Source organism: Chelonia mydas, chromosome 8 (assembly GCF_015237465.2).
Source record: "Chelonia mydas isolate rCheMyd1 chromosome 8, rCheMyd1.pri.v2, whole genome shotgun sequence".
NCBI classification, from domain to species: domain Eukaryota; kingdom Metazoa; phylum Chordata; order Testudines; family Cheloniidae; genus Chelonia; species Chelonia mydas.
The window spans coordinates 91,402,400-91,425,855 of NC_057854.1; positions in this window are offsets into that span (position 1 = coordinate 91,402,400).

Here is a 23,456-nt window from a genome sequence, read left to right on the forward strand (position 1 = left end):
ACCTTTAATACCATGGTAACGCTAAGTGCTTCCAAATAGTAAATGTCAGCGTCCTAATGGCAATCCCTGTACATCTGTCTGCATTTTACATGTCACAGACAATTTGTAAGTTCTGTCCTGCTGCGCTTGTGCTAGACCCCCTCCCTTATTGCTTAATGTTAATCACACTGGAAAGGGAAAATCTGAAGCTCAAATGCAATAGCCAGGTGTCCAATAAGTCTCAAGATGAATCTTGATGCTGTTCAGTGGTATGGTCACAGGGCATCCACAACTTCATTGGGCATTCTGGATGCATGAGGATTACAGGGCTGGCACTTTAGTTTGCAATCTTTCTTATTTAACTGCCATTAAATCAGTGTAACCCAGTTGTACAATATTTATGGTAAAATTAGGCACATAGCTGTATCCCAGGCAAATGAAAAGATTCCTGCTTCTTATTGGAACATGCACCCAAAAGGGGATTTGTAGCTTTGATGTCCGAGCATATTCCACACCACCACACCATTGCTGAAGAATTTCCAGAGACAAACTCAGACACAGTTTTACTCGAAAGGTGAAATTGGCAGTGAGTTTTTTTAAAATTATTATTTAACAATAAATGAAGCGTTGCAGCTTCTCAGCTTGATTTTTTAAATCCTTTCCCCACAAAAGAAATGACAGTACACCATGAAAATATATAAAAGCACAATCATGTGGAGCACTGGTTTTAGGCATTTCCAGGATGATGCACAAAACAGACCCATTTCTTAAAGCTACCACTGGGATCCAGTGTCTATATACATTTGTCAAAGGATATAGTATTGGATACTGCATTCTCCAAGCACTAGTCCAAGATAAATTAAAACTGGATGCTTGAACCTTCCTTGTATAAATCATTGGTATATCAATACTGGGACTCAGAACAGCTACCCCCACATTTTTAAATAAATGTGATAGAATTCTGGTGGGAAATGACGGATTTAACCTTATAAATTAAAGTAAAAGCTATTGTCTATGCGGCCTGCTTCTCAATCTACTCAACAGAATTGTGGGAAAGTAAGTGAAAAAAGGTACAGGCTAAAGTGGATTTGTTAGGTGTTTAGGAACAGATCAGAGTGATTGATAAAATAGAAGCCCATTCAGAAGCCCATTCAGAATTTGTGTGAGTCCTCTCAGGTTAGAGATGAGGAAACAAGTGCTGGTATAAGGTATATGTGGTACTCTAGAGCAAACTGGTGTTGGAATGATTTGGGGGTGTGGGGAAGAAGAGTATATGATACCGTGTATTTATTGCACTAGACTTTGGAGACCTGCGGCCAAACCTTCCCCAAAGTCCTCAATAACCATTAGTTTGGTGGTTTCATACCAGTCTCCATTTGTGGTATCGCAAATCATTGCTTGAGTGGTAGTCTGTGCTCAAGAGATGCCAAGCTCAGGGACAGTTGCAGTCCTAAAATCTATTTGATGGTTACCAATGACATTTCATATTGATTTTAAAGTGCTTTTGTTCACTTATAAAGCCCTCAATAATGCTCAAAATGCTCAAAAATAGCCCAGACTATTTTTCAAGGCTTGATTTACTGCTGTGTCCTCCTTTCTCACAACCTGGGGTTTGAGCTTTATGCCCCATGGTTGTAGAATCATCTTCCTCTTTATAGTCAGAAAGTCAAATCAACGCATCTTGCCAACCTCCCTTTTCCAGGATTTTAAACCCAGCTCCAGGTCCAGACAGTCCCAGGCGGCTGGCTGAGAAGCCTGAGTTCCTTCCCCGTACGGGCCACAGTTGCTTTGAGGGGGAGGGATAGCTCAGTGGTTTGAGCATTGGCCTGCTAAACCCAGGGTTGTGAGTTCAACCCTTGAGGGGGCCATTTAGGGATCTGGGGCAAAAATTGAGGATTGGTTCTGCTTTGAGCAGGGGGTTGGACTAGATGACCTCCTGAGGTTCCTTCCAACCCTGATATTCTATGATTCTGTGATCCCTGCCTTAGCCTCTCTGTGCATTCAGACACCAAGGAGATGCTGACGGAGGGGCAGCTCTCAGTCTGCTGCTTGCTCCACACAGCAAGCTGGAGCTAAGGCTCCACACTGGAGTGAGAGAATGCTCCCCCTCCCACATACACTCTCCACTCACGTGTGTGTGCGCATGCCCACACAGTAGAAGGATGCAGAAATGAAGGGGAGAAATGTGAGGGAAAAGGGGGTGGAAGAAAAGATGGTTGGGAGAGTGAGGGGAGATTACAGAGAAGTGGAGGACACAAATGGAGAAAAAAGGGAGAAGAAAAAAGGGTGACAAGAAAAAGATTTTGTGGACTGGAGAAGGGAAAAGACCTAAGTCAATCAGTAACCCCCAGCCACAGGAAGAAGGAAGATAAGATGTCCCATGAACACACTGGAGGGGAAAGAAAGGACTTTCTGTCTTCTGAGAAAGACACCAGGAGGGAGATGGACCTGCTCTGCTCCACAACCCTAGGAGAGGAAGGATAGTCAATTAGGATGCTCACTTGGGAGATACAGGTTCTGTTCTCTCTCATAGACTTCCAATATGACCTGGGCAAGTCACTTGGTTTCTCTGTGTTTCAGTTCTCCATCTGTAAAATGGGTATAACTGCTTCCCTACCTCATGGGGAGGGGTGAGGATAAATTTGTTAAAGATTTTGAGTAGAGAGGTGTTTTCTTTTGGAATGATTTTCCACAGGAAACTTTTGATTTTGCCAAAAATTCAGTTTTCTTTCCAGAAACCAGAAATAAAATATTTGGGGTCAGTTTGACCCGATTTGAAATATTTCCGATGCTGAAACCGACCGGAAATATTTTGTTTATAGTCCTTGCAACAGTAAACTACATTTCCCTAGTGTGACGCATTGGGAGCTGTAGTTTGTGCCCCTATTCTCTGCTGTGGGCAGGGCCTCCCCAGCTGACCTACATCTCCTGTGATGGAACCCAGTCTTGCCTCTGAGCGATGCAATGCATCCTAGGAATCACATGGTTGCAGGTGCATGATGGAAGAAGTAGTCTGGTGAGGGAGCCTGTCCCACGGCAGGGGGAAGGCAGGATCAGGCACCGAAACTATGTCTCCCATGGAGCAAAGCAGCACCTCAGGGAAACACAATTGAATGTTTAATATTTGAAACAAAACATTTCTGGTCAGTTCAACAAACCAAAATGCAAAGTTTTGATTCAGGAATGTTGAAATGTTTCATTTTGATGAAAAATGCTGAAAGCATTTGCTTCACCATTTCTGAATCAAACTTTTTTTTTTTTAACTTTTTGTTCCTCATAATATTTTGGTATTTTGATTTTTTGTCCCAATTTGGAATGAAAAAAAAAAAAGTTTAATTTCCTATGGGACAGAAATGCCAATTTTTGCTCAGCTCCAATTGTGAGGCATTCAGATATTATGCTAATGGTAGCCATATAAGTATTTAAGATATATAGATAGGTAAAGCAAATCTCCTACAAGGAAAATAATGCCAGGCCTGAATAACCTGTTTGGAGAAGAAAGGGAAGATTTTGGGGCATTGTGCGGGGCCCTCTTTGGGAACCAGACTCTGATGGTAGGTAGCACCTTACTCTAAAAGTAGTCCCATTAGCTTCCGTGGGGTTACTTGTGAAATAAGATATTTAGTCTGAATCAGGGTATCAGACCCAGCCCTAGCTTTGATTAAGCGTCCAAACTCCTAGCTGTTCATCCAAATCTTTGAGACTCTGAATGAATGGTATAAAAATATTCTATAACGCCCCTGAACTCACCCATCACCCTCTGATGCCTGAGGGGTCTGGCACTCACTACATCCTCATCTTGTCTGGAGAATTATCCCTGGCAAAATATTGGGAACTGTGGTTTAAAACTACTGTTGGAAAAGGTGAGTGTTTAAAGTTGCTTTCATCTGGGTTTAAGTAACATGGGGTTCAGGTCTGAGATGTATTAGGGTATACGATTTATTTTAGGGGAATGTGCTTAAAGTTAAGCATGTACTTAGGTACTTTGCTAAATCAGGGACTTTGCTAATTACCCCCCATATTGCATTCTTCCTCTTGGGTCAATTTCCTTCTAGCCAGCTGCCCTTATTTTTTTTTAAAGGAAGGATTGAAAAGTCGATCAGTTTCACTTTCTTTCCTGACAAATTCTTATGTAGTTGCTCATCAGTGGCTGTGCTACAAAACAGCTTAAATTTCCTTTGAAATGTGCATTTATTCCATCCTGTTTCGAATAAAAACTATTTCTAGGTTTTTTTCTCCATTGTGTTACTTTTACAGCATTCTTTTCAAGAGAAGGGAGCACTGCTCCCTTGATGCCTCCTTCCCCCTTCCAGTATTATGGTTAGTGATTGATCACTACTTGTGAATAATGACTTTGTGAGGGTAGGCAGCAGATTATAAAGTCAAACACAAGCGTTTTGGGGCCAAATTCTGTTCTTATTGACGCCAGTATAAGTCCACAGGCACTGAATGGATTACAGATTTTACACCGGTATAACTGAAAGCAGAATTTTACCCGTAGCCTTTAACAGCTCATTAGGGATAAATAGGCTTTTAGATAATGAAAATGTAGCATTTCTGTTAACAGCTTCATAATGATATATTGAGAGTGCTGAATTGTCTTGATAATTGAGAAATTTACTTGTCTTTTTCCTTTGGTGAAACATGGACAATATTGTGGTCTTCAATAATAAAATAATTAACTGAGCTGTAAAATTTAGGTATCCAGAAAGTTCTTATAGCTTTTGGTGATAAGGAAACAGCCACTGTGAACAACAAAGCCCCTCTCAATGAGACAATAAATGGTAGTCTTGAGTTCCCAAGGGACACATACGGGAGCGTGGGAGTGGGTATATATTATCTCAAAACCCAGCACTACCTGGAACTTTTGTTGGCAGTGTAAGAATTGAGGAATGGGCCACGAAGACTGAACCGCCCTATTCAGAGATCAGAGTGGCAGCCATGTTAGCCTGTATCAGCAAAAAGAACGAGGAGTACTTGTGGCACTGTAGAGACTAACAAATAAATTTCTTAGTCTCTAAGATGCCACAAGTACTCCTTGTTCTATTTAGAGATGTTAGCCTCCCCTCCTTCCCCAGCACAGTGGAGAAGGCAGTATCACTGCCTTTATGATAGCTATTCCATGGATAAATAGAGCACTTCCATCTTCATGGGAGTCAAACCACCACCTCTTGGCATTGCATTTTAAAATCGTAACACCTGCATATTGCTAAGGATACAAGTGCCAATATGAAAGCGACGGGAGGCTTTTTGAGGGGATTCTAAAGAGGCACAGCCTAAGGTAATGAAATGACTCAACACGGAGAAAAAACAGTTGCAGTCAGCAAGGTCTTTTCTTCAAAGGTTTGTGCCACAGCAATACTGAAGAAGTAAACAGAAAAGCTCGGGGCCCTGGTTCATCCTATGGCTCTTGGGTGTGGGACCGGCCTTCCTGAAGGTATGCTCCCGACCTGACCCCTTATGTCTCCTGTGTGGCCTGGCATATAGCACTTGTGCAAGAGAAGGAGGAAGCTGAGCTGGGGTTAGTCATTTGTTCAGTGTGGATCTGCTAGTGTCCCTGTATCCTGACATGGGACCTTCCATCTGGGGTCACTGGAAAAGTCATTTGTTAGGGGAGGCAGCATGGGATAACTTTAGTGGATACAGGACTGGGTTAGCAGTCAGAAGAGACAGGTCCAATTCTTGGCTTGAGCAAGTCACTTCACCTCTCTGTAGCCTATTTGTCTCTTTTCTATTTAGTTTGTAAGGCCCATTCCATCGATTTCAATTGAAGTTAGGAGCCTAAATACCTTTGTGGATCTGGGGCTAAGTTTTTTGTGTCAGGAGCTATCTCTTGCCATCTATCCATGCAGTGCCTCATACACTGGGACCCTGATCTCAGCTGGACTTTCTAGAGACGACTGTAAGACAAATAATAATTTGATAGGGCTTTGGGAAGAGGTTGGAGTGTATGTTCCTAAAGGGAGAAAGGAGATTTTCTGCTGCATTGTTTTATCGATTCATTGATTATAAAACAGAAGGGACCACTGTGATTGTCTAGGCTCATCTCCTGTATACCACGGGCCAGAGGTCTTCCCTGAATTAATTCCTGTTGGAACTAGAGCATATCTTTTAGAAAAAACGTCGAATATTGATTTTTAAATTGTCAGTGATGGAGAATCCACCAACTCTTGATAAATTGTTCCAGTGGTTAATTACCTAACTGTTAAAAATGTACGCTTTATTTCCAGTCTGACTTTGTCTAGCTTTCACTTCCAGCCATTGGATTGTGTTATACCTTTGTCTATTATACTGAGGAGTCCATTTTTGGACAAATTTTTGTTTCCCATGTAGGAATTTATAAGCTGTGATCAAGTCACCCCTTAACCTTCTTTTTGTTAAGATAAATAGATTGATCTCCTTGAGTCTAGCACTATAAGGTATGTCATCCAATCTGTTAATCATTCTTCTGGCTCTTCTCTGAACCCTCTCCAATTTAACAACATCCTTCTTGAATTCTGGACACCAGAACTGGACACAGTGTTCCAGTAGCGTTCACACCAGTGTCTAACACAGAAGAAATGTAATTGATCTACTCCTACTCTATATTCCCTGTTTATACATCCAAGCATTGCATCAGCCCGTTTGGCCACAGAGTCACACTGAGAGCTCATGTTCAGCTGATTGGCTACCTTGATCCCCAATCTTTTTCAGAGTCACTGCTTTCCAGGATAGAGTCCCCATTCTGTAAATATGGCCTACATTTTTTGTTCCTAGATTATTGCCTGATTGAGTTAATTTGTTTCTTTATATGATTATTTTTATGCTGTGGTAGTCATTATTAGGTGATTGTAAGTCTAATTTGTTGGGCCATAACCTGATCCCACTGAAGCTATGATTTTACTGGGACTCAGAGAGATTGACTTAGTACAACTAAGCACATTCATAGAATCATAGTATTGTAGGACTGGAAGGGACCTCGAGAGGTCTTCTAGTCCAGTCCCCTGCCTTCAGGACTAAGTATTATCTAGACCATCCCTGACAGGTGTTTGTCAAACTCGCTCTTCAAAATTTCCTTGGAAAATTCAGACATCACATCTGACTCCACAAGAATTACAGTATGGAACGCTGGAGAATTTCTTACAGCTATTTAAATCATATGTTTGGGTGCATAATTTAACAGTTCCAAACAAATATGTGTGTGTGTGTGCACGTATGTGCGTGAGCGCACAATTAAAAAATCATCTATGGCAGATTAATTAGTGTTAAATCAATAAGGTTGTCAAAATAATACATTTTCCTTGTGCACTGAGCAAGTTTTCAGTCTTTGCCTTTGTACTTCCCCCTTTCCTTTGATGTGTTATCGGGTAAAGAGGCAGATGGCTGAAAAAGGAGAATAGCGCTTTTGTTATCCTTTTCTCAAAATCTGCTTACTAGTTTTAAGTCAGACTATACTGCTTTCTGCTCCACATTTATTTACAAAAGAGAAAGAAATAAATGTTGACAACACTGAGCAGCCTCTGGGAAGGAATCGCTCAGGATTTGCTATGCAAACATTCTGCTTTAAAAATCACCTACAGACCGTATTGCCATATTAAAATAATAATCCAAACAAGGACATTTTGCTTCACTTCTTGAGCCTCCTCTCTTTACATTGAGGGATAATGACGGATCTTGTGCTAATTCAGAATAAAAACTATCATTTGGGGAGTGGATTTGCATAATAAAATTAATAGGGCATGGAATGCTTTCGACGTTACTTTCCGATTTTCCTTTATGTTTCACAAAAGTTATATTTAAAAAGACAGATGATTTTGGTTGGTTTAGGAAAACAAATCCTCTAGGCTGGCTTTTCAAAGATCTTTGCTTTTCACAGCTGGCCCAGCTCATAAAATGCATAGGCTCCTCCTTCTGTGTTTTGATAAGCTATTCCTAGTGCTTAACAGTTTTCATTTATGTGCCAAAATGTCATAGTTTGTCCATTTTTCATATTCACAAACCAGTCCCCGCTCCCTGCTTCTTTAGTGTAAGGATGCCCTCAGTTATGTCCTCTGGAGTGCAAGGCCCAAAAAGGATATGGAATCAGCCATCTGTTCCCAGGTGCAACAAGCAATTTAATTTACTTGTCTTCACAAAGGGAAGGTTTTGCAGGTACATAAATTACAGTCAGACTTTGTTAATCAGTACTTGGTTTATCCATGTCTGGCCCTCCAGTTGAGAGGAATTAAGTTAGAGTAAGTGTACTAATTACTTATGTCTAAACACCCATGCTTCCTTGCACCTTCTGCTTGTTGAGAGGTCATTTCTATAAGCATTTCCTCTAGAGTTTGGCAATTCTAGGAAGGATGGTCCAGTGCCTAGAATGCTGTTGTGGGACTTCAGAGCCCCAGGTTCAAATCCCTGCTTTATCAAAGCCTTCCTATGTTGCCTTGGGCAAATGGCGAAGGCCCAGATTTGTAAAGGTATGCAGGCCTTGTGGCGCTCAGCATTGCAATGCTTGACTTACAAGCCTTAGGGCTTGTCTATATTACCCACAGGATCAACGGGCAGCGATCGATCCCAGCGGAGGTCGATTTATCGTGTCTAGCTGAGTGCTCTCCCATCAACTCCGGTACTCCACCAGAGCGAGAGGCGCTGAGTAGATCTAAGTACGTTGACTTCAGCAACGTTATTCACATAGCTGAAGCTGCGTAACTTAGATCGAGCCCCCCACAGTGTAGACCAGGACTAAATTGCATTTTTCTAAAGGGATTTAGTGCTTCAATCCCTTTTAAACAATGAGATTTAGGCTCCTAAACCAGTTAGACATTGGAAACCTGAGTGCTGCAGTGCCTAGATATTTTTACAAATCCAGGTCTTCGGGCAGATCTACTCTATTGCTTAAGTTGATCTAACTTACATCACTTAGGGGTGTGAAAAAGACACCCCCTGAGCGACGTAAGTTATGGTGACCTAAGCGCTGTCCACATTGGCACTATGTCGGTGGGAGATCATCTTCCGCCGACATAGCTTCCGCTTTTCGCAGAGGTGGAACAATGATGCCGACAGGAGAACGCTCTCCCGTTGGCATAGAACGTCTTCATCAGTTGTGTTACAGTGGCGCAGCTGCACCAGTCTAGTACTTCTAGTGTAGACCTGCCCTTTGTCTCTCTTTGCCTCAGTTCTCCCTCTGTAAAATGGGGATAATTGCACTTCTCCACCTCACCAGGGTGCTGTGAGAATAAATCCATTGAAGACTGTGGGACGCTCGGACACTACAGTGATGGGGATCTTGCAAGATCTAGATAGATAAAAATAATGCATAGATGGGCAGGGCATTCCCTCAATAGGGGGATGTGGCTAGCAAAAAATTCATTCGCTATGTAAAAGAAGGGGGAAGCTGACCTGGGTTAATCACGTGCTCATTGGGGATCCAGTAGTGCCCCTGCACCATGACACAGGCAGGACCTTCCTCCTGGGGTGAGTGCAAAAGCCACTTACTGTGAGGGGAGAGCATGGTTTACTGGACAGGGCACAGGGGTGGCAATCAGGGGACAGGGGTGCTATTTCTGGCTCAGCCACAGAATGGCTGAGCAAGCCACTTCACCTGCCTGTGTCTGTTTCCCTTCTCACCCTTTGTCTCTTTTCTTCACCACTTGTGTTTCCATTCTGCAGGCAGAGAAACAGGAGTGCAGGGAGTTTGTCAGAGAGCGCTCTGCGGCTGAGTGAAAATTGGCAGGCAGCCCAGCAAGCTCACTTGAGCCCAATGAGCCCCTTCCAAACGGTTGCACCTCCAGATTAGCCAGGGGAGCCCGCGGTCTGGTACTTGAGCCTTGCAATAGAAGAGCAGCTACTCAGTGTGTACTGTGCCCGCAGCTGCGCTTACCCTGGTCTCACTGCCACTTCCTGCTGTAGCTGCTTTCAGTCCCTGTCCCTGCTCCTGCCCCAGCCCCATTCCAATTTCTGGCTCCTGGCTCTGACTCTTGACTACGTCTCTGACTATGACTCCAGCTTTGGCTTCTGACTCTGGTTCGGGCCTTTACCTTGACCCTAACTCTGACTTCATCCTTGGACTGGTGCCTGATCCCTGGACCTCTGCTTGTCATTACCTTAACTGCCAGCACAATCACCATGCAAGGTCCTGCTCCACCCACTAGGTAGGCTCCCTAGGCCCTGGCAGTTTACAGAAATAGAACACAAATCTCACAGTTCCCACAAAGCCTTTGTTTTATCCACAAGGCCATAGTGGACCCTTCTGGTTGGCTTCCATTGTTCACATCCATATCAATAATAAGCACTTAGTCAATGCTGTTTTATTATTTTTATGTATAAATTCCATTTCATAACTACAATACTACTCTCAGGGCAGCTCATTTGAGAGGAATTACGATATTTCTTGGGTGGTACAACCCACTTGGTCTTATTACACAACTCAAGGCATGCTATGCAGACAATTGTCTATAAACACACTGCCTGGTGCATGTTAATGCATAATTATATTTTCTGTTTTGTTTTCATGGCTTCAGGTAGCATGACAAGCCTTTATCCCAGGAACACAGTTTGGGAAATTGTTCCCTTTTCTTGGCAGACTCTTCTTTCTAGTTTGGCAGTTAAAATACTTTAGATATTCTGTAACAGATCTATGGGAACACCCTTGTCTTCACACACTGACTAGAGGGCTTTACTATGCAAAAAATATCTTATTTGCTGAGTATGAGAGAGAAGTTCCTCTGCCTTATTGAAATGCAGAAGTATGTGAAGATAGGCCAAACTGTTTTAACTTGGGGGCCCAAATTAGATATTCAAAGGTATTTAGGCACATAACTCCCACTGAATACCTTTGAAGATCTGGGCTATAAATCCACATTTAGTTCCTTAAATAAGGCCCCGGTTCGAATCAGCACTGAGGCGCTTTCCTGAAAAGAGATGCATTAGGGAAGCGGGCCTTCAGTCAGCTGAGTTTCAGAGATGTTAAGCAAATTACTTCTATGGGAGCTACAGGTTTTCAGCCCCTTTAGGTAGATATACACTGCAGTGCAATTAGATACCTGCCATTGGCTTGTGCCAGGTGACTGGGGCTTGGAGTAAGGGGCTGTTTAATTGTGGTGTAGATGTCAGGCTTAGCAGCCTGAGCTCTGGAACCTACCCACCTGTCAGGGTCCTAGTGTTTGGGCACCAGTCCAAGCCTGACCACCTACACTACGATTAAACAGCCCCTTAACCTGAGCCTTGTAAGCCCGAGTCAGCTGGCATGAGTCAGATACAGGGTTTTAATTGCAGTGTAGACATACCCCTAGGAAAACAGGCCACTTATTCAGCTGGCTAAATGTGGATTTTGGTGCCTAGTTTAGGCACATAAGTCTGAGAATTTTGGCCACAGTGTATTGAGTGCTCTCTAATGATCACTCTAATTACAGTGACTGTTAGTTCAGGCAATCCTATTGGACTGCACCCCCCAGAATCTTTAACAAAAAGTTGGAAATGTCTATGCGTGAGAGTGGAAATGTACAGCATTGTTTATCAGGAGCAAAAAATCTTGCTGTTTCTGTTCCTATTTTCAGAGTCTGTCCCAGGGTCTAACTGATTGCCATATTTGGGATGGGGAAGAAATCTTTTCCCAGGTCAGATTGGCAGAGAGTGTGTGGATTTTTCACCTTCCTCTGCAGTGTGGGGATGGGTCACTTGCTGGTTTGAGCTCCAGTAAATGGTGGATTCTGTGTAACTTGGTAAACCATGATTTGAGGACTTCAGTAACGCAGTCAAAGTTTAGGAGTCTATTACAGAAGTGGGTGGATGAGGTTCTATGGCCTATAATGTACAGAAGGTCAAACTAGGTGATCATGATGGTCCCTTTTGGCCTTAATGTCTGTGAATGTCTCACTGGAATATTCTGAAAGTGGGAGTTAATCCACATTTTATTATAATCCCGGGACAGCTGGTCACCTGTGCTGTGTGTATCCACTTAGACCTGCTGAGCAATACAACACAATGATGTGCTGACAATATGCTCTGTGAGGAAGCGGCAGATAATTCATACCCTGAGAAAGTAGGTCCCTCAACCCTGCCATACAGGCCCCATGAAACCAAATGGTGGTGTGAGGTTTTTTGGGCTAAATCCCAGTAGGGGGTTAATAGTCCCAGTTGGGAAGGCCTCTCTGACCTGAGACAATCAGACAGATGCAGCTGAACTGAGTTGGCCTGGTAAAGGCAGTGGCTCGCTCCCCAGCAGAGGGAGCTCCGCGGCTGCCTCCATGGGAGATTATAGGCTGTAAAACTGCAGATAAGGAATATGGCCAGAGAGTTTGCTGGTGTCTGATATTATGGTTGAACAGGAGCTATGTAAATCAGCTGGAAGTCTCTGTGAGTATAGTACCTTCCAAATGTTCTTTAATTCGGGTTTAAGAAAGCTTCACCGCTGGTGCTCTTATTGTAGTCTCTGAATAAAGAGGCTGGTTTAAGGGAGAGGCCTGAAATCATCTTCATACCTATTTCTTTTGGTCTTTGAGGGAAAAATCCTTCTGGGTCACAGTCTTAGACGCGGAGAGTGGGAGACTAGCAAGTACCCAGGCACGTTTCTCCTCCCTCACCTTCTCTGCATCCCCAGTTTGGGTGGTGCTCAGAAAGGGGTTGAATGCCTGCCCCTAGACTGCAGTTCACATACTGCCTCCTGTAGGGGCTGAGTAGAGAGAGGGTTTAAGAGCCTTATTCTGGAAGGCTGATACTCATCACCGGAGGGACAGCCTGTTATGAAGCAACAAGACTGAGATGAAAATCTTGGAAACTCTTCCTGTTGGATGAGTACTACCCTGGAGACAAGTAGAACTAGGTAGTAGTTGTGGGAGACTAGGGCGGGTTTGTGGAGGAGGATGGGAGACCTCATCAAAGAATGTTGAATGAAATAATCTCCAGCCACACTTTTGCCATTGGTCTCCTTACTGGATTTTGTAAACTAAGCAGAGATAGGCCTGGTTGTTATGTAGATGAAAGATTTCTCATGAACTCTTAGGTGCTGCAGGAATCTGTGCTAGTAATGACTCGATATTGGTGCTCTTCTCTCAGAGTCAGTAGAGACCCAATAGCCTAATACAGTACTGTGGAGCACGCTGTGTATTTAAAATTAAGGTCCTGGGTATGCTACCCTAGTTGTAAGTTGTGTGCTGGTCAAATTCTAACACGGGTTACCTTCTGCTGCCTTAAAATGAATTTATAATATACTTTGCAGGTGTGAAGAGTCTTCTCTCTGGTTTCTAGCACTTTTTATGTACATTAGTGAATTAGTTCTCACACTGCCCTGTGATGTACTTTAGTATAAATATTCATGATTTACAAATGAGAGGAAACTTAGATCGGTTAGGTGACTGCCCACATTCACACAGGAAGGCAGGGGCAGAGCCAGGAATATAGTCCAGAATGTGTGATTCCTAGTTATTTTTTTTAGCAACAAGAATAACCTTTTCCATTCTAACAATAAATATACATTGTAAACCAGATCAATGTGCTAGTTATTAATAATAAAGCAGTCTAAATGGCAGGTAAACTGTTAATTTCACAGTGTTTGCAGACATCGAGGGCTATGACAAACTGAACACAATCTTAAGAAAAATGGAAGGAAATAGCTTGTGTACTTGGTTTCTTAAATGCAGAGGGAAATGTCATTCTTGCAGGTTCACCCTTTTTCATCTGATTATTGCTAATGCAAATTTCCAGAAGTGAATGCACAAATCTGCACTGCAGCTCTTGAAGCTGGCACAAACAGTAAATTTTTTTTGCAGATACATCTTTCGAATTCAACACTCTAATGTTGTGTGCTATTTCCTCACAGGCAAACTTTTCTCATTTTCGGCGCCAAAGATTGACGGGCAGAGTCTACTCTCCCTTAAATCTTGTGCAACCCCTTTCACATGTACCAGATAGGAAGGGGAACCGAATGTAACCCTTGAGGGGAGTGCCCATTGTTTGGGAAGATGGAGGTTGAATTTGGGGAGAAGTCATCTATGGCTTCCTGAAAAATCTCTTCAGACCTGGTGAGAGTAAAGGCAAAGGACTCAGCACTTCAGGAGAAAATGTTTAATACTGGATCCGTTTGCTTCTCTCCTGTAGCAAAAGACAATTATAAGAGAAGATAATATGGGGAGGAAGGCAAGGGGGAAAAACATGCTATGGAATTATTGAGTTGAACAACAATATCTTCTCCTGCACTTCACAGGAAGGATTTGGAGAGAGTTTGACATTTTAATATTTTCTAAATTACTCTGCAACATGTTTTCTGATTAATTTAATCTGGTGTCTCTTCCAAACTGATAGTTCATCCAAGAATGTTTGGGCAAATATGTTATTAAGCTTGTAATTCAGATTTAGCAAGTTATATTTTTCAGAATATTAAAAGGAAAGACAGCTTAATTTCCAGGATTAAAGGAATGGGTCTCATTATCAGTGCATGTTATTGTTTTACCTCCAAAACTCCATTTTTCCCTAGTTGATTTGCATGTTTAAGCCTCCATGTGGTTCTGGCTAAACTTGATGCCACTGATGGAGTGGATGGGCAATATGGATAAAGAGCTTTTCAAATTTAGAGGTGAAATTCTGGCCCCATTGAAGTCAATGGCAAAACTCCTATTGACTTCAGTGGAGCCAGGATTTCAGTGTAGGTCGTTAGTTGAAACCACCCCAGGTTGGTAGTGACTGAAGGTTTTTGCTAGCTGATGGCTCTTTGGTATCCTGTGTGAAATGAGCTGGCCAGACTCAGCCCAGTTCCCAGCAGGTGAGAGCACATTGCAGAAAATCTCTCAAGTGGCCCATTTTCTAGCAGCCTCAGTAGAGAGGCTGAGGACTGGATGGACCACTGAAGTCAAACTGCCCTCTCCCACTGGTCTGATCAGTTGAGGGTGGAGGCATGCTAGTGACATAGTAGCAAAGCCAGCCCTACTCCTGCCCATGTTGTATATGTTCTGTGAATAAATAGAGGACTCTGTAGGGACGTCAATTTGATACCTTTCATGAGCACTAAAGTCACATACTGGTATATCAACATCAGAATAGAGAAAAGCTGGCTTCCCCAATATCTGATCTAAACAAGTCATTGATGTGCTGGCTCCGCATGGCACTCCTATGCTGATGTCCTGCTTATACAGATATCCGATAAGGATTTGAAATGCAGCAGCTGAAGAGGAGGAGAATATTAGAAGATCAGTTGAAAGTCTAGACCTTTAAAAATCAATCTGCCCTGCACCAATTTATGCTGCTGTTGGAAAAGTTGTGTCCCCGTCAAAAGAATACACGATAAAGGAATAAATGCATAGATGGGCAGTACAGTGAAGGGGTGCAGTTAACATGTTGATGTGTAATGGAATGGAACCAGGAGACCACTGAGTGTAGATAACAAGAGGGGCTTGCGTTTACGTGTGTATCGGACTGATCCTAAATGCAAGTTGAGAGTGCTCAGCGCTGTGCAGCATTGGGTCCTAGGTAGCCAGAGCCAAACACAGTAGCAAAGCTGCCGTAGTCCCTGAATTACAGAATAAAATAGAGCAGAAGCACCCCACATGTATCCACCGCGAATTAACCTTTCCTTCTGTCTGTTCATTCTTTTGTCTTTGAGCCAGACACACTGTATGTCTTTGTCTAGTACACATCCTTTATTTATACTGTAGCCCTAACACTGTTAATCTGCTCAATAATTTATAAGACAGCTGACCTTACCATTAGCTGAGCTATTGAACAAACATCAGAGAGCGTTAAATTTAGTGTAGGTATGGAGTCTGAGACCCCTTAGAGTCCATCAGCGTCACTAAATGCACAAATGGAATGCTGGAGACTAGCGCACGTGTGCTGCAAAAAATCACTCCTTGTCTTCTAAGATTATCTTATTGATAAATATTTTAAATCACAGTCCAATGAAGGGGGGGGGGAACCACCTTTCGTCCCATTGTCTCCTCTTTATGGCTAAAGGGATAATGTTCACACACAGCCCCTGTTAAGCACTCTGTTACTAAGGAAACACACCTGTCAAGTGGGAACCATGAAGGAATAATGGTGATTTATTTACAAAAGAAAAGGTTTGTCATCTTAAGCTTACTACTACAAAATTGCTTTTTGATTACCTTCAAGTTTATTGCATTGTCTTGTCACAATAAACTATGGAAACATGTGGAAAGGTTAATAATTGGGGACTCTGTTCTTGTCAGTTCCTCTGTGGAAGATCACACAATAGGCTTGCGCATCTGGTTGACCAGAAGAAATTTCAGAATAATGGGAACGGAATTCTGTTGGTTTTTTTTAAAAAATATATTATTAATTAATTTGCTAGGATGCCTCTAAACTGGCTCAGCTGTGACAGACTTGCTGACATACTCCATGATGGACTCAATGGGATCTTGCCAAAGGTAGGTGAGTTTATTGAGAGAGGAACATGATGAAGAGACGAGCCTGCTGGTCATCTGGAGAACTGTCTCTTGTCAGACTGGGGGAAAGGGAAGGATCTGGAGAGGATGGGGAAGGAAGCAGTGAAAAGGATCAGTAAATTTGAAAGAGCTTCGTGTTTAAAGGAGCCAAACTATACTTGGCTTATCTGAAACCAACCACTTGTGGTTCCACATTAGTTTTTCCGCCTTTATATTTCAGGTATTGATCTAAAGCCCTTTGAAATCAATGGAAAACCTCCCATTGACTGCACTGGGCTTGGATCATGGCATGCAATGTGCTTTTGTCAAGATATTTCTTCAGATTAAAAATAGAAGTTAACATTAGACTGTCTAATGTAGATACTGTATCTATTTCTCAGCAAGGTGGATATTCACCAGGAAGTACTATGTGCATGTTCTCTTGTAGACTGTCCAAAAATTGAGAGATTTAAAATATGTTAGGAGTAAAAGAGCCATGGATTAAAAATGTTGCTTAATTCAGGGAATGTGCCTATTTGGGAATTTTTCAGTTAAGCATTTTGTCATTGAAAAATGCTGATTTGTTTAAATTGAAACTTTTTGTGGGTAGGGCTTGGTTTCAACGAATTTTCCATTTTTTTTTAAAAAGTTCCAAGTTGTCAAGAACATCCCATGTCAACATTTTCAAAATGAAAAGTTCTGATTTTTTGTTTGTTTGTTTGTTTGAAAGAACTTTTCATTTCAAAATGTAATTTATGGTAAAAAAATAAAATTAAATTACAAAATGGTTCAAATTGAAATGAACCATTTCAATCATTTTGAAATGGAATGTTTCTGTAGAGACCAGAAGTTAAAACTTTTTTGGTTCACAAACATTTAGGATTTTTTTTATCCTGATTTAAAATGGGGAAAAATGTTCACAATCTTGAAAATTATTCTGAATGGGAAAACCATTTTCCCACGCAGCTGTAGCCCCTCCCAAAGGCTGTCAATGTACAGGAGTTTCCTTAGATGCTTTCCAGAAGCAGTCTGAATGGTGGGGTAAGGAACATATTTCCTTGCTTATGTCTGTCCTTAATCTCTTCCCCGAAGACACCACTGGCCTTGGATTTAACTGGAAAATGAATAATACAGGAATAAAGGATGCAGCATAAACTATTTATGACAAATTAAAAACTCATCCCCAGGACAATTTAAATTACGAGAACATGGGCTCCACCTGTTATGCTTTGCACTGGAGTGGACTTCTGAGGAATTCTTTATTGGTGCAAGTAATTTTAATTAACTATAAATAATGTAAACACATAGAGAACAAATTAATCACCACATATTAAACATTTTGTATTGTAATTCTGCCCAATTTAGTATTTGTGTTAGTCATGTTGACTAGCATTTAATTAATGTATTCACTCCATCATATTGTTGCATGCATATTAGTGTATTATTATTAAGGACCTATAAGTGGAAACATTATTCATTGGACAGTAGTTTGTATACAGTCATTTAATCACTGCTAGGTACCGTATGTCTTTGTAATATGGGGATGTGTAAAGGTGTTCTAGGAAGTTCTTTTGGCATCCTGTTCTTCTCTACTTGGTCTAGGTGCTACTGCAGGGTTCAGTTTAAAAAGGACTTTACATGGACCAGAACTTTAAAGCTTTCAAACTTTGGTGCCTAAAATTAGGCACCAAAATCTATATTTAGGCACTTGAATATGGGGCCCAGTTTTCACTCTGTGAGATCTATGGGTATTCAGCACTTCTGAAAATCATAACTTTTCATTGGATGCCTAAATATAGCTTTACTAGACTCTAATGTTAGGGACAGAGGTATAAGAAGTTGTCCTTTGTACCAAAGAAGCTGTTTTATTTAGCATCTCCTGTGATAAAAGCCCACCCAAAAGCCTACTAGGTTTTCTAATTTACAAAAGATTTGTCACTGGTCCATTTCCAAAGAGAAGTGATGGAAGCCCTACCATATAGATATTTAGAACAAAACACTAGCAAATGATTTTCTGATTATTATGATTACTTCTATAGTGGTAGCAATATAAACATAAGAAATCCAATATATAAAGGATGGACAAATGAGGAAGTAAATGTCAGTGACTATAAGTTACATATTAAAAATGTAAGTGATAAGGGAAGCTAAAGAAATCAATCAAATATCAATGGCCTATAAGATTAAAGACAATAAGGAAACATATTAGGAACAAACAAAACACTTCGGTTAGGCATAGGTCCTCTGCTAGATGCAGATGGCAAAATTGTAAATAGTGATGTAGAAAAGGCTGAAGTGTTCAAAAGAGATTTCTGTTCTGTATTTGGAACAAAGCAGGAGGATGTGTCCATCCCATATGATGCTGTGGATAGAACCGAAAGTTTACCATCTGTAACAAAAGAGGATGTGAAATGGAATCCGCTAAAATTAAACATTTTCAAATCAACAAGCCCAGATAACTTGCACCCAGAAGTCTTAAATGAACTAGCCGAAGAGTGCTCTGAGCCACTAAAGTTAATCTTTAACAGATCTTTGAAAACTGGGAAGATCCAATGGATTGGAGGACTGGCAGTGAAGCGCCAATGTTTAAAAAGAATGACCCAGGGAACTGTAAACTGGCTAGCCTGACATCGATCCCAGGTAAAATAATTTCTTCAAGACTCAAAGAAAGAATTAGAAACTAAACATATAATTAATGCCAATCAGCATGGTTTCCTGGAAGGCAAGTCTTATCAAACCAACCCATTGCCTTTTTCTGAAAGGATTACCGGTCTTGTTAATAAGGTAACTGTGCTGATATTGTATACTTGGATTTCTCTAAGGCATTTGACTTAGTACATCATGACACATTGATTAAAAACATGCATTAGATGGCATTAACAGCACACCTACAAGATGGATTAAAATGGTTTATAGACAGATCAAAAAATGTAATTGTTAATGGGATGATATCAATGAGTGAGGCTGTTTCTAGTGGGGTTCCCCAGAGATCAGTTATTGGGCCAACATTATCTAATATTTTTATCAACAATCTAGCTGATGATGTAAAAATCTTTGCTCTTAAAGTTTGCAGATGACACACAGATTGGTGGGGTAGTAAATAATGAGGAGGACAGGTTACTGTTAGAGTGATCTAAATCACCTATTTATATGGTTACAATCCAACAAAATGCATTTTAATACTGCCACCTGCCAGGAAATACATCTGGGAACATAGATGGGACTTTCTGGGATACAGTAGAGAGGTCCCACCCCTGGTCTGACAGCCTCTGTGCTATTGGGAAGGATGAAAGTCTTAAGGAAGGAGAACATCAAACTGGAGCGGAGGGAAACAATCCCATAATTGGGACCCTCCTTCCAGAGGATGTCATGGTATCCTATCACACTGAGGATACTTCTCCAAGGGAGGGAATCCCAGTTATTAGGTAGAGACAGGTAATAGTAATGGGGGATTTGATCATTAGACATATAGATGATTGGGAGAACAGCAGAGTGAAAGCCTGCTGGTTACGAAGTATGTGGATCTCTTCAGACATCTAGGCAGACTCACGTGCAGTGCTAGGGAGGAACCGGTGGTTTTGGTACATGTAGGTACCTATGACATAAGCAAAGATAGGGGTCCTGGAGGGCAAATTTAGGTTGCTAGGAACCTAAGAGATTAAAGTCCAGGGCATCCATGGTGGCATTTTCTGAAATGCTTTTTGACAGATTTTATAAGTATCTTGTATGCAAATGCTAGAAGTCTAAATACTAAGGTGAGTGAACTTGAGTGCTTGGTATTAAATGAGGATATTGATTAAAATAGGCATCACAGAAACTTGATGGAATGATGACAATCAATAGGACACTGTAATACCAGGGTACAAAATATAGAGGAATGACAGAATATATTGTGCTGGTGGGGGAGTGGCACTATATGTGAAAGAAAGCATAGAGTAGAAATCTTAAATGAATCAAACTGTACCTTAGAATCTCTATGGATAGAAATTCCATGCTTGAATAATATGAGTATAGCAGTAGGAATATACTACTGATCACCTGACCAAGCTGGTGATTGTGAAGTGCTCAGGGATATTAGAGAGGATATAAAACTAGAAAGTTAAATCCCCCGTTATTGAGCTATCCCCATATTCACTGGGTACACATCACTTCTGGATGGGACGCAGATCCAAAGTTTCTAGACACCATTTAATGAGTGCTTCTTGAAGAAGCTAGTCCTGGAACCCACATGGGAAGAGGCAATTCTTGATTCAGTCCTAAATGGAACACAGGATCTGGTCCGAGAGGTGCAAAAAGTGAATTGCTGAATATAACTAAATTTAACATCCTTGTGGAGGGGGAAATACCAAAGAAGCATTTAACTTCATGAAGGAGAACTACACAAAAATGAGGTTGCTAGTTAAATGGAAATTAAAAAGAACAGTCACAAGAGTGAAATGCCTGCAAGCTGCATGGAAACTTTAAAAAAACACCATAATAAAGGCTCAAATTAAATATATGCCTCAAATAAAAAAATTAGTAAGAGGTCCAAAAAAAAAAAAAGCCACCCTGGCTAAACAGCGAAGTAAAAAGTGGTTAGAGGCAAAATGCATCCTTTAAAAACTGATAGTTTAGCCCTACTGAGGAAAATAGAAAGGAGCATTGATAGCCACTGCAAAGGATGTGAGGGAGATTCCCACACCTGAGCCATTCTTTTTAGGTGAGAAATCTGAGGAACTGTCCCAGATTGAGGTGTCAATAGAGGAGATTTTGGAGCAAATTGATAAACTAAACAGTAATAAGTCACCAGGACCAGATGGTATTCACCCAAGAGTTCTGAGGGAACTGAAATATGAAATTGGAGAACTGTTAACTGGTATGTAACCAATCACTTAAATTAGCTTCTGTACTAGATGCCTGGCAGATTGTGGCACCAATTTTTAAAAAAGGCTCCGGAGACGATCCTGGCAAATATAGGCCAGTAAGCCTAACTTCAGTACCAGGCAAATTGGTGGAAACTATAGTAAAGAACAGAATTATCAGACACGTAGATGAACATGATTTGTTGAGGAAGAATCAACACTGCTTTTGTAAAGGGAAATCATGCCTTGCCAATCTACTGGAATTCTTTGAGGGGGTCAACAAACATGTGGACAAGGAGGAATCCAGTGGATATAGTGTACTGAGATTTTTAGAAGGCCTTTGACAAGGTCCCTCACCAAATGCTCTTAAGCAAGCTAAGCAGTCATGGGATAAGAGGGAAGATCCTCTCATGGATCAGTAAATGATTAAAAGATAGGAAACAAAGGGTAGGAATAAATGATCAGTTTTCAAAATGGAGAGAGGTAAATAGTGTTGTCCCCCAGGGGTCTGTACTGGGACCATTGCTGTTCAACATATTCAAAAATGAGCTGGAAAAAAGGATAAATGGGGAGGTGGAAAAGTTTGCAGATGATACAAAATTACTCAAGATATTTAAGTCCAAAGCAGACTGCAAAGAGCTACAAAAGAATTCACAAAACTGGGTGACTGGGCAGCAAAATGGCAAATGAAATTCAGTTTTGATAAATGCGAAGTAATGCACATTAGAAAAAACAATCTCTCTCTCTCTCATATAAATAAATAAATAAAATGCTGGGGTCTAAAGTAGCTATTAGCACTCAAGAAACAGTCATTGTGGATAGTTCTCTGAAACCATCTGTTCAATGTGCAGCGGCTGTGTCAAGGTTTCTTCCCCACTTTCAACTCTAGGGTACAGATGTGGGGACCTGCATGAAACACCCCCTAAGCTTATTCTTACCAGCTTAAGTTAAAAACTTTTCCACGGTACAAACTTTGCCTTGTTCTTGAACCGTATGCTGCCACCACCAAGCGTCTTACACAAAGACCAGGGAAAGAGCCCACTTGGAGACATCTTCCCCCAAGCCCTACACCCCCTTTCCTGGGGAAGGCTTGATAAGAATCCTCACCAACTGTACAGGTGAACACAGACCCAAACCCTTGGATCTTAAGAACAATGAAAAAGCAATCAGGTTTTTAAAAGAAGAATTTTAATTAAAGAAAGGGTAAAAGAATCACCTCTGTAAAATCAGGATGGTAAATACCTTACAGGGTAATCAGATTCAAAACATAGAGAATCCCTCTAGGCAAAACCTTAAGTTACAAAAAGACATAAAAGCAGGAATATACATTCCATTCAGCACAGCTTATTTTACCAGCCATTAAACAAAAGGAAATCTAACGCATTTCTAGCTAGATTACTTACTAACTAACAGGAGTTGAGGGGCTGCATTCCTGATCTGTTCTCAGCAAAAGCATCACACAGACAGAGAGACCCTTTGTTCCCCCCGCTCCAGATTTGAAAGTATTTTGTGCTCTCATTGGTCATTTTGAGTAAGGTGCCAGCGAGGTTACCTTAGCTTCTTAACCCTTTACAGGTGAAAGGGTTTTGCCTCTGGCCAGGAGGGATTTTATAGCACTGTATACAGAAAGGTAGTGACCCTTCCCTTTATATTTATGACAGTCTGTCAAAAAGCTAACAGAATGTTAGGAACCATTAGCAACGGCATAGATAACAAGACAGTAAATATCATGCCACTATATAAATCCATGGTCTGCCCAGGCCTTGAATACTATGTGCAGTTCTGGTCACCCCATCTCAAAAAAGATAGATGAGGAATTAAAAGGGTACGGAGAAGGGAAAACAAACACGATTAAGGGTACGGGACAGTTTCCGCCGGAGAAGTCAATAAAAAATCTGGGACTGTTCAGCGTGGAAAAGAGAGGACTAAGTGCGGGGGGGGGGGAGGGGGGAACGTGATAAATGTCTATAAAACGATGACGGGTGTGGAGAAAGTGAATGAGGAAGTGTTGTTGACCCCATCACATAACGCAAGAACCAGGGGGTCACCCAATGAAATCAATAGGCAGCAGGTTTAAAACAAACAAAAGGAACGACTGCTTCACACAACACATAGTCAACCCGTGGAACTCATTGTCGGGGAATGTAGTGAAGGCAAAAAAACTATAACTGGATTTAAAAAAGAATGTTAAGTTCCTGGGGGATAGGCCCATCAATGGCTATTAGCCAAGATGGTCAGAGACACTACCCCATGCTCTGGGTGTCCCTCAGCCTCTGACTGCCATAAGCTGGGACTGAAT